This window comes from Notamacropus eugenii, chromosome 2 (genome assembly GCF_028372415.1).
Source record: "Notamacropus eugenii isolate mMacEug1 chromosome 2, mMacEug1.pri_v2, whole genome shotgun sequence".
Classification (NCBI taxonomy): domain Eukaryota; kingdom Metazoa; phylum Chordata; class Mammalia; order Diprotodontia; family Macropodidae; genus Notamacropus; species Notamacropus eugenii.
In genome coordinates, this window is record NC_092873.1 from 504,587,227 (window position 1) to 504,597,612 (window position 10,386).

The 10,386-nt window shown below is 43.4% G+C and overlaps 1 pseudogene across 2 annotated transcripts; it reads left to right on the forward strand.

Annotated features, from left to right (window-relative positions):
- The first annotated feature begins 3,917 nt into the window (after positions 1-3,917).
- Positions 3,918-10,386, forward strand: LOC140529996 (lysosomal acid phosphatase pseudogene; annotated as a pseudogene). Of its 2 annotated transcripts, none has more exons than XR_011975760.1 (2): positions 3,918-5,509; positions 10,080-10,386. The product of XR_011975760.1 is annotated as a lysosomal acid phosphatase pseudogene, transcript variant X1 (transcript). The 2 variants fall into 2 exon arrangements; XR_011975761.1 differs by having other exon boundaries at positions 3,918-5,272.

Below are 10,386 nucleotides of genomic sequence, written 5' to 3' on the forward strand. Positions count from 1 at the left end.
AGGGAGTTTTCCTTGTTGATGACATCACACAGGTGCTTCATGTATTGCTACTATTCTATGTATGAGACATTTTGATATTGCATTTGGATGTCGGAAAACCAGTCATCAAGGTACAAGTGAATCCAAAATCCAAAAATTTCAAGGTAACGCAAGAGATCCCCTAGTTCAATCCCTATGCAATACATAAGGGAGAGGATGAATCTCCAAAGAAAACCCAAGGGGAAAAAAAAGAGGACATCTTAAATCCTCAGCTATATAGCTAAAGGATTTTGATGAAAGTACAATCTATTTTTTGGTTAGCTAAAGAAAACCACAAACCCCCAAAATTTGTGCAGATCAAAATAAAAGCAATTCCATGAAAACATAAATAAATAAATAAGAATACCACACACAAAAAAAGAGAAAATCCAAGACAGACTTAGTCATTCATCGGGCACAGAGAATGATCTAAATAATGTGAACATGCCTTAGACAAAAACGAAAAACATTAGTGAATACTCAAAAAGTTAACTCTGGGTTGTAAAAGGAGAACAGTGGCTCAGCTTCCAGTCACTGAAAAGAACTGACATGAGACAAACAGATTTCAGGATGGTACCTGAGATCAAGGTCAAATGGCCTCTAAGGAAATTATAACTAGATGGGGTCTGGTAATCTGTCTACAACAGAGAGAAAAAGGCCTGATTGAGGCCTGGCATTCTAGGAGCCTGGCACTAAAAGTCTTCTAGGAGGAATGAAATAGGGAAATGTAAGATGAATATAAAACATCCTTATCCTGTAAGAGGAATCTTCCAAGTCAGATGGCAAAGTGACTTCTCTCAGGAGCCCTGGGCCCTATACCCAGAGCTAAGATTCAAAGAGCTATGGAATAGTAGTAGTATATTGACAGAATTGATGATACCTTATTCTTTGGGATAATTAAAATTCTAGAAAAAAATCTGTTGCGAAATTGGTCTTTCTTTTGTAGTTCTGTCATCATTTCCCCCCATCATTTTGACTAAGTCAATTAGGTAAGATCAACACTCAGTTGTCTTGAGTAATATCTTTTAAAGAGGATCATTTAAAAAATAGAAGCTGAAAATTTAATTTGACCATCAGTAGAAGAGTTATGGCTTCCCAGCAGTATAGTTATCGCTGATATTTTGTAGTAGTCTCCTTCCTATATATCATGGTCCAAAACCCAAGTATTTGAGTGGTGTTATTAAGATGAGAGTCATACAAAAAAAAATGAACCTCAACCAAAGAGGAGACAGAGGTAATCACAGAAGATAAACTAGAGGATTTCAATGATGTGAAATTGAAAAGCTTTTGTACCAACAAAATCACTGCAACTAGGATAAAAGAAGCTTTCAAATGGAAGCAAAATGTGGCATCAGATATCTCTGATAAGAATTTGCTTCTCAAGATTAATTGGGAACTAATACACTGACACAAATATATGAGACAAAGAATCATTTCTCAATGGATAATTGGTCAAAAGACATTTAGCTATCCAAAGAAGAATTTTAAGCTGTTCCTAACAATGAGAGATTGCTGTAAGTCAAAACAACTCTGAAGTTTTACCTCATACCCATAAAAGTGGCAAAGATGACAAAAGATGGGAATAATTAATGTTGGAGGGGGTGTGGAATGTATTAGTAGTAGAGTTAGGAAATAGTCCAGCCAATCTGAAAAGCAATTCTTAATTATGCTACAAAATTGACGAAAACTCCTATAACTTAATTTGACCTGGAGGTTCAGATAGAAAGATTGTACCTACACCAAAAGATTCATGGTAGAACTTCCTGTGGTAGCAAAGAACTGGAAACAAAGCCAGTGCTCACTGACTGGGGAGGTGCTAAAGCTATTGTGGCATGTAAAGGTAATGGATATTACTATTTCATGAGAAATGACGCAAATGAAGAATTCAGAAAAGCATTGAAAGACTAATATGAACTGATGCAGAATGAAGTAAGTAGAGCCTGGAAAATAATGTATACAGTGTATATAGGTATCAATGAAAAAAGGAAACTGAATCCTGCAATTATACTGATCAAGCTTGACCTTGAAAAAAGAAGATGAAAAAGGTATGTCTTTCCCATGAAACAATGAATATACTGCCAGACTTGGTTAACATGTTGACTAGTTTTGATAAATTTAATTTTTTCTCTTTCTTTTTTATTCTTTGTTATAGAGGATAATATAATGGTGATAATGATAAGTTCAGTGGACAGAGCATAGCAACTGAAATCAGGAACCTGAGTATAAATCTGGCCTCATACACTTACTATGTGAACCTACACAAGTCACTTAGCCTTGTTTGCCTCAGTTTTCTTAACTGTAAAATGGGAAAAACAATACCATTTACCTTGCAGGGTTGCTGTGAGGATCAAGTGAGATATTATTTATAAAAAGTGCTTAGCACTATTTCTGGCACATAGTAGGCACTATATAAATGCTTATCCTTTTCAATAAGAGTAACCATAACTGTAGCTAACCTTCCCATAGAACTCTAAGGTTTACAAAGAACTCTACATATATCATCTTAAGATGGGGGGAGGGGGAAGGACACACATAGAAATAAGATGATAAAAAAACAAAAGTCATTGATAAAAAACTTTTAAAAGAAAATGAATCTCCACCAAAATCCTACTCCAAAGAGTCATCATGATGTGGATATGGCCTTGGTTGGTCATTAAACCTTTGGAGCACAAGCTTTGAAAGACTTTACCAATATTGGAAAGCTTTGTTTTTAGGCCAGGGTGTAGACTGTAAGGGTCATTCAAAGATCAGTTTACATCAACACCAGCAGGCTGCTCACTGGATGATAAACTCTTTGGCCATAAAGCATTTTGTAAAGAAATTCACTTCCAATTTTCTCTATTTTTAAAATAAAGATGAATCTGTGTTAAAGTGCAATATCTCTAAGACTTCAGGGCAGCTCAGTGGCACAGTGGATAGAGTGCTAGGCCTAGAGTCAGGAAGACTCATTTTTCTGAGTTCAAATCTGGCCTTAGACTCTTACTAGCTGTATGATCCTGGGCAAGTCACTTACCCTGTTTGTCTCAGTTTTTTCATCAGTAAAATGAGCTGGAGAAGGACACGGCAAATTACTCTAGTATCTTTGTCAAGAAAATCCTGAAACAAAGGAACAACAAGAATTATAAGACTTCAGTGAATCATGTTGTATTGTACAATCCACTGACCTACTGTCTCCAAATTTTCTCTCCAAATTCCCTTTTAGGATGCAAATTGCAAAGGAAGTATGAGTTCTTGGACCTTGTGGTGAAAGGAGTGGAATCTTCATGTTTCTCCACCGAGCCAGTTTTGAAATGTAGGAAAGGCTGCAGGTCAGCTGAGACCACCAGACTTAATGTTGGTTTCCATTGCTTCCCCAGAGGTATGCATTTCCATTGTCTCCTTTGAGGAGAGAGAATTCTGGAATCAAATGAATATTGGCATTAGAGGCAGGATTATGTAATGGACTGACTCTAAGAAATTTCCTACTATCCATGCAAGTTGCTTTATCTCTCTAACACTCTGTTTCTCCACCTGTAAATTAGGGAAAATTCACATTTAAGATGATCCTTTAACTTTTTACAAAGTACTCTCCTCCCAACAGCCTGGGGAGGTAGGCAGTAGAAATGGGGGCTGGTCTATCAGTTAAAGTACCTTGGACAGAAACTGTAAATGGCTAGTGACTAGACTAGCCCAGCAGCAAAGAGTTGGAAAGTTCTAAAGCCAGAATGTGAGCCCAGGTTTTCTGAATCGAAGACCACTGTTCTTTTTGTAGTACCATGCCTCCCTTTTGGGTTGCAAAGATAATATTTGTATGGTTTCCTTCTCCCTCAACAAAGATGGCTGCGCGAGCGCTTCCTGTGGGAGCTCCGGGCCGCTTCGGCGACGCCCCGGCTAAGGTTCCGGGCTCGCGGGCCCCTCAGTAGGCGGCGGCGGCGGCGATGGCGGGTGGACGGTCCGGCAGCCGTAGCTGGGGATCTCCGCCGCCGCTGCTCCTGGCCAGAGGCCTGGGCCTCCTGCTGCTGCTGCTGCTGCTGCCGAGGCCGCCCGCTCAGGCCCGGAGTCTCCGCTTCGTGATTTTGCTGTACCGACACGGAGACAGGTCCCCCGTCAAGGCCTACCCCAAGGACCCCTATCAGGAGGGAGAGTGGCCCCAGGGCTTTGGCCAGCTGACCAAGGAGGGGATGCTCCAGCACTGGGAGCTGGGCCAGGCTTTACGGCGGCGCTACCAGGGCTTCCTCAATGCCTCCTACCACCGGGAAGAGGTTTACATTCGGAGCACAGACTTTGACCGCACCCTTATGAGTGCTGAGGCCAACCTGGCTGGACTCTTCCCGGTTGAGGGGGCGCAGTCTTTTAATCCAAATATCACATGGCAGCCTATCCCTGTCCATACTGTCCCTGAGGCCCAGGATAAGCTGCTGAAGTTCCCACTGGGCCCTTGTCCTCGGTTTGATCAGCTACAGAATGAGACTCGCCAGACCCCTGAATACCAAAATGAGACCGCTAAGAATGCTCAATTTCTGGAGATGGTCGCTAATGAGACAGGTGTCACAGACCTGACACTAGAGACAGCCTGGAACATCTATGACATTCTTTTCTGTGAGCAAACTCATGACCTGCCCTTACCGACCTGGGCCTCGCCCCAAACTATGCAGCGCCTTAGGCAGCTCAAGGATCTCAGTTTCCGGTTCCTTTTTGGGATGTACCAGCCAACAGAGAAGGCCCGGCTTCAGGGAGGGGTCCTCCTAGCAGAGATTCGAAAGAACCTCACATGGGCAGCCTCAGCCTCCCAGCATCCGAAGCTGCTGGTCTACTCTGCGCATGACACCACACTGGTGGCACTGCAGATGGCTCTGGACATCTACAATGGAGAACAAGCTCCTTATGCCTCCTGCCACATGTTTGAACTTTACCAAGAAGACGACGGGAACTTTACTGTGGAGATGTATTTCCGGAATGACAGCACCAAGGCTCCGTGGCCCCTGGCCCTGCTCGGCTGCTCCCAGCGTTGCCCCCTCCCAGACTTCCTACGCCTCACTCTGCCCCTGGTACCAGAGGACTGGGAACAGGAGTGCCAAGGGACAAGCAGTGTCGCAGACACAGAGGTGATCGTGGCGCTGGCCGTGTGTGGCTCCATCCTGTCCTTGCTCATCCTGTTGCTTCTCACAGTCCTGTTCCGAATGCAGGCCCAGCCTCCAGGTTACCGCCATGTTGCCGATGGGGAAGACCATGCCTGACAATCATTAGGCCCCCTCCCTACAGCCTTGTGGAGAAGGTGGGCTGGCCCCTTGCCTCCTGCCTCTTCCCATTCATAGACAGGAGGCCTTTGGCCTGACTGCCCTTTGATTGTGCCCAGGCTAGGGAAGCTGGGAAGCCAATCTGATGCAGAGACGTAAGCCCTGACCCCAGGACCCTCCTCACTCAGCATTTCTGAGCAGGTGTGTGAGGGCTTGTCTTCTCCCTGCCAGTCCTGGGGGGCAGGACAGAGCAGCAGCAATGCATTTCATGCTAGGTAAGTATCTAGAGATCAGAAGAAAGGAGTCCTTTGGTCAGTCCAGAGTAGTTCTGGATACTACCTTCTGCAACAGCCTGGAAACTTTGGCAGGTGGCTTACAGGACATTCTATCTTATCTCCCACCACCCCCATGCCTCTTTAGCCAGTCTTTTCTTCCTACCCTCAAGGCAGGGGTCACAGCCCCAACTCATTGAGGTTGGAAACCTCAGGGTTAGTTTCTGCTGTTTCCACTTCTCTGAATCCTGAATTGGCTTGAAGAATGTATGTAAAGAGATGGGGGAAGGGGGGGAGGAGAGTACAGGCACATCCAGGGCACAGAAGACACGAATCCTAGGCAAACACAGGTCGTGAGCTATACAGCTCCGGGCTGTAGCCCAGAAGGGACGAAGGTGGACTCCAAGGGGCATGAAAGTGTTGGAACTCTCAAAAAAAAAAAAAAAGATAATATTTGTATGACCTACTTCTCAAGGTTGTTGTGATGGCTAAATAAGAGCAAAATATGAAAGTGTTGTGTATCCATAAATACTAAGCATACACAAGCTATTGTCTTTTTTAAGTTGAAGGTTCTAATCGAACCAAATCCTAGTATTCTCACAATTTAATATTCAGAACAAGAAAAGACCAGAAAGGTCATCTAGTCCCACCCCTTCGTTTTACAGATTAAGAAAGTGAATCCCAGAGTGGTTGATTTGTCCAAGGCTAAGTAGATAGCAAATGGTAAAGTAAGTCCCACCAGAATTATTGTCATCCTTGTTTCACAGATGGGGAAACAGAGGCTAAATAACTCACTTGCCTGTGGCCACACAGCCAGTCACAGAATGAGAATTGAACCCAAGCCTCCCTGACCTGACTCGGAGTCCAGCCCTCTCTCTCCTATACCAAAGGGCCACTCCAAGATTCCAGTGAATAAGGCCAGTCAGTATCACATCAATGATTAAAATATTTGGTTTCATTATTATTTCTCCAGTGGCTGCTTTAGCAACATGGGCATTAAATTATCTTCAGACATTCTTCCACTCCCAAATAGGTCACTCTCTCCTTGAGTCATCTTTGGTGGAATCCAAAATATCCTTCAAAGTTATGCATTATGTGTGTGGGGGGGAGGGGGGAGGGATCTCAGCTGAAGGTCTTCAGTTTTAAATTTCTCTTACTCTCCTCTGTAATTTTCTCCCTGCTTTCTTAATGCTTTTTGCCCCCTTGGGCACCATATTGTAGAGGAATGGAATTAATTATGATGAAGGAAGCATGACATTTTTAAGATTGTAAAAAAGGAGGGTTTCTTTGGAAGGGCAGAGCAGACTCCCAGGACTCTCTGGATTAGATATTGCCCAGAGGCTTAGCACCACTTTGTGGGATGAGTAGAATCGTACCTTTGCAAAAGAGTTGTGGATGCCCTATAGTTTAACTTCACAACCAGAGGTGGGGAACCTGTGACTTCAAGGCCATCTGTGGGCCTCTAGGTCCTCAAGTATGACCCTTTGACTGAATCTACACTTCACAGAACATATCCCTTTAATAAAAGGATTTGTTCTATAAAACTTGGATTCAGTCAAGCTGTACCTGAGGACCTAGAAGGCCACATGTGGCCTCAAGGTCACAGGTTCCCCACTCCTGTAATCCAGTTGTAAAAAGATCCATTTTCTGGTTTCCAGAAATGCAGGATGAGGCAGCACTGAATAGGCATGATACAGAAACCAGAGGTCATGTGCCATAACGACTTGGTCAAAATATCCTGGATTCAAATCCCACCTTGGCTTCTTACTAGCTGTGTTACAAGTTATTTAGCCTGCCTGAGTCTTAAATTCCTCATCCCTAAAATGCATAAGTCAAGTGTCCTTGATGAGAATTTCCTTTTCTCTTCCCCACTAATTCAACATGGGGATTTCTCCCAATATATCAGCGCCCCAGAGGCCACAGGCAAATCCTCCCATTACTGATTTGTGTTTCCTTCAGGTCCAGAAATGACCACGGCTTCCTTCTATCGGGAAGATAAAATACACATTTCTTTACCTGGTTTTTGCTCTCCATAATCTGGCTCCAATCTGCCTGATTTTACATCCTCAGGGTATCCTTCATCCAAACTCGAGGCTTGGCACTCCATCTCTAAAGCTATTGAAAGCATTCCTTTATATAGATAGATAGATGACAGATAGATAGATAGATAGATAGATAGATAGATAGATAGATAGATAGATAGATACCTATTTGCCTGTCTCCTTCAGCGTGCATGCGTAGGGTATGCGTGGGGCACACATGGGGCGTACTTCTCCTCTCAGCCTGGGAAAATCCTTCTCTTTCTCCCTTCAAAGTTCAATTCAGGCACCATCTCCTCAATGCAGTCTTCCTAATAAATCCCCAGTGTAAACGCTTTCTCTCCCATTAGATTTTCTCAGGACCCTTTAACCAATCTTCTCGTTTATCTTCGTACATTTCATCTTACACTATTAATATCATTCTCTATTATATTGTGCCTTATACTAACAATATTATCGTTCAGTTATTTCAGTTGTGTCTGACTCTTTGTGGCTCCCATTTGGGGTTTTCTTGGCAAAGATACAGGAGTGGTTTGCCATTTCCTTCTTTGGCTCATTTTACATAAAAGAAATTGAGGCAATAGGGTCAAGTGACTTGCCCAGGGTCACACAGCTGGTGTCTGAGGCTAGATTTGAATTCAGGAAGAGGTCTTCTTGGCTCCAGGCTCAGTGCTCTGTCACCATGGCACCACCTAGCCGCCATTACTTGTACTTATTTCACTTCTCCAGCACTACAGTGTAAGCTCTTTCAGGGTTGGGATTGTATAATTTTTTTTTCATTTTTCTCTCCCCGGTGTCTGAGTAGAGGTTTAATAAATGACAGTGATAGTTGTTGAGGGTGAGACCTTTCATCTAGGTACTTACCTTCCAAAATGGATCAGTGGCCTTAAATGTCCTTCTCTGGACACAGTTCTCAAAAAATCAGCAAGAAAGGTATCGCTGAATGAAGAGATAAGAGGTTTTCCAAGAGGGCCTAAATGCCTCTCCTATGGAGTAAAGTGCATGGTCTTTATGACAGCTATTTGGGATTCTCCATAGTCATTATGTGCATCTGGGAGGGTTACTGTGTGAGGTTTCTGCAAACCTGATGGTCAGATGGGCAGAGATGGCTTTGGAACAGTTTTTGTTCACAGAAATCCAGAGATCGTCATTTAAGCATTACTGTCTAATTTGCCCCTTAAGAGGAGAGAGGAAGTCCTGGAGATGTTGACAACTCAAAGAAATGCTGGCCTAGTCCTGGACTAAGCTATCAAACAGAAGGAAACAATTAGAACATAAGTACAATTGATCTGGCAGCTGGGTGAGTAGAGTAAGGGCCTCGAGTCAGGAAGACTCATCTTTGTGAGTTCAAATCTGGCTTCAGACGCTCACTAGCTGTGTGACCCTGGGCAAGTCACTTCACCCTGTTTACCCCAGTTTCCTCATCTCTAAAAGGAGCTGGAGAAGGAAATGACAAACCGCTTCTGTGTTTCTGCCAAGAAAACCCCAACTGGGGTCATGGAGAGTCAGACATGATTGAAAACAACTGAGCAACAACAATTCATCTGGGTAAAGGTGGTCTTTGAAGCCACTGGAGGGTATGAGATCACCAAAGGAGAGTGCAGACAGAGAAAAGCAGAGGGTCAAGATAGCGACTGGGAGGAAGAGTGGTTACCATCATCAACAAAGAAGTCAGGAAAGTGCAGCATCTGGAAAATGGGAGCAAGGCACAGCCCTGTAATGGAAGATGGGCCCCAGGAGAGGGCTAGGGCCATTGTGGGGATGATGGTCAACATTCAGGAAAATGTGAAGAAGAGTGGGTACTCCATAGGGAAGTGTGAGGGGCCAGAATGGGACTCTTCTGGTTAAAGGAGGGCTTGGCAGGAAAGGGAAAGGACATTTACCTTAATAAAATATAGCCTATGAAGGACAAAATAATATGAAAATGGGAACTGAGAAGAAAGGTTTTGTAGAGATTAAAGAAAGAAAAACCAGAAAGGGAGCTGGTGTATACTTCTGTAGTATGGTCTTATTCTTCAGACCAGAAACAGCTGCCATCCCCTGAGGTCCTTATAGGAGACTGTCACACACCCAAAATGGCAGAAAGCACCAAAGGTCCATCCAGTGGTTTGCCATTTCCTTCTTCAGATCCTTTTACAGATAAGGAAATTGAGGTAAACAGGATTAAGTGACTTGCCAGGGGTAATATCTTCATTTCATTCATTCAATATGGTATTAGCAAAATCTTTTGTCATCTTGGTTGCTCTATTCCAGACATTCCCCAGATTTTCAAAGTTATTCCTCTATGATTCCTTAAACTGAACACAACATCCTTAATGTTCCACCTGTGCAGAATAATGCCCCTGCTATCTGCCTGTGTTTACTGTAGAGCCGCCTCACCTAAGGTCTCCATTGTTGGAGGCCTTGGGACACCTCCATTCTTGATGCTGGTTTGTTTGGTGGAAAAGTTCGGCATTGCTCCCCCTACGTGAAATTTTGAGAGGAGTTAGATTTCCTGCATGCTAAGCCCTGGTTATTTCATTTTTTCCTCATAGATTTGTTGATGAGTCTGACCCAATGGGAAGACACAAGGGACAAGCAAACCCTTGCAGAGCACAAAGTGGAAGCCATCGATGCTGATTTCAATTGCACATGTATGAGTGACCATCCTGTAGCGTGATGCCTTACGATCCATCTGACAGATGCCATGCCGAAAAAGCACCCTGACTACGAAGGGAGTAAGAAGTTCAGAAAATAATTTTTAAGTATGCTTGAAAAGTTATAAAAATGAGTGCATTTCAATAAAAACTGTGTGTACACTATTGTGTACAGTTGTTTCTAATAAATGTATTGCTAATTAAA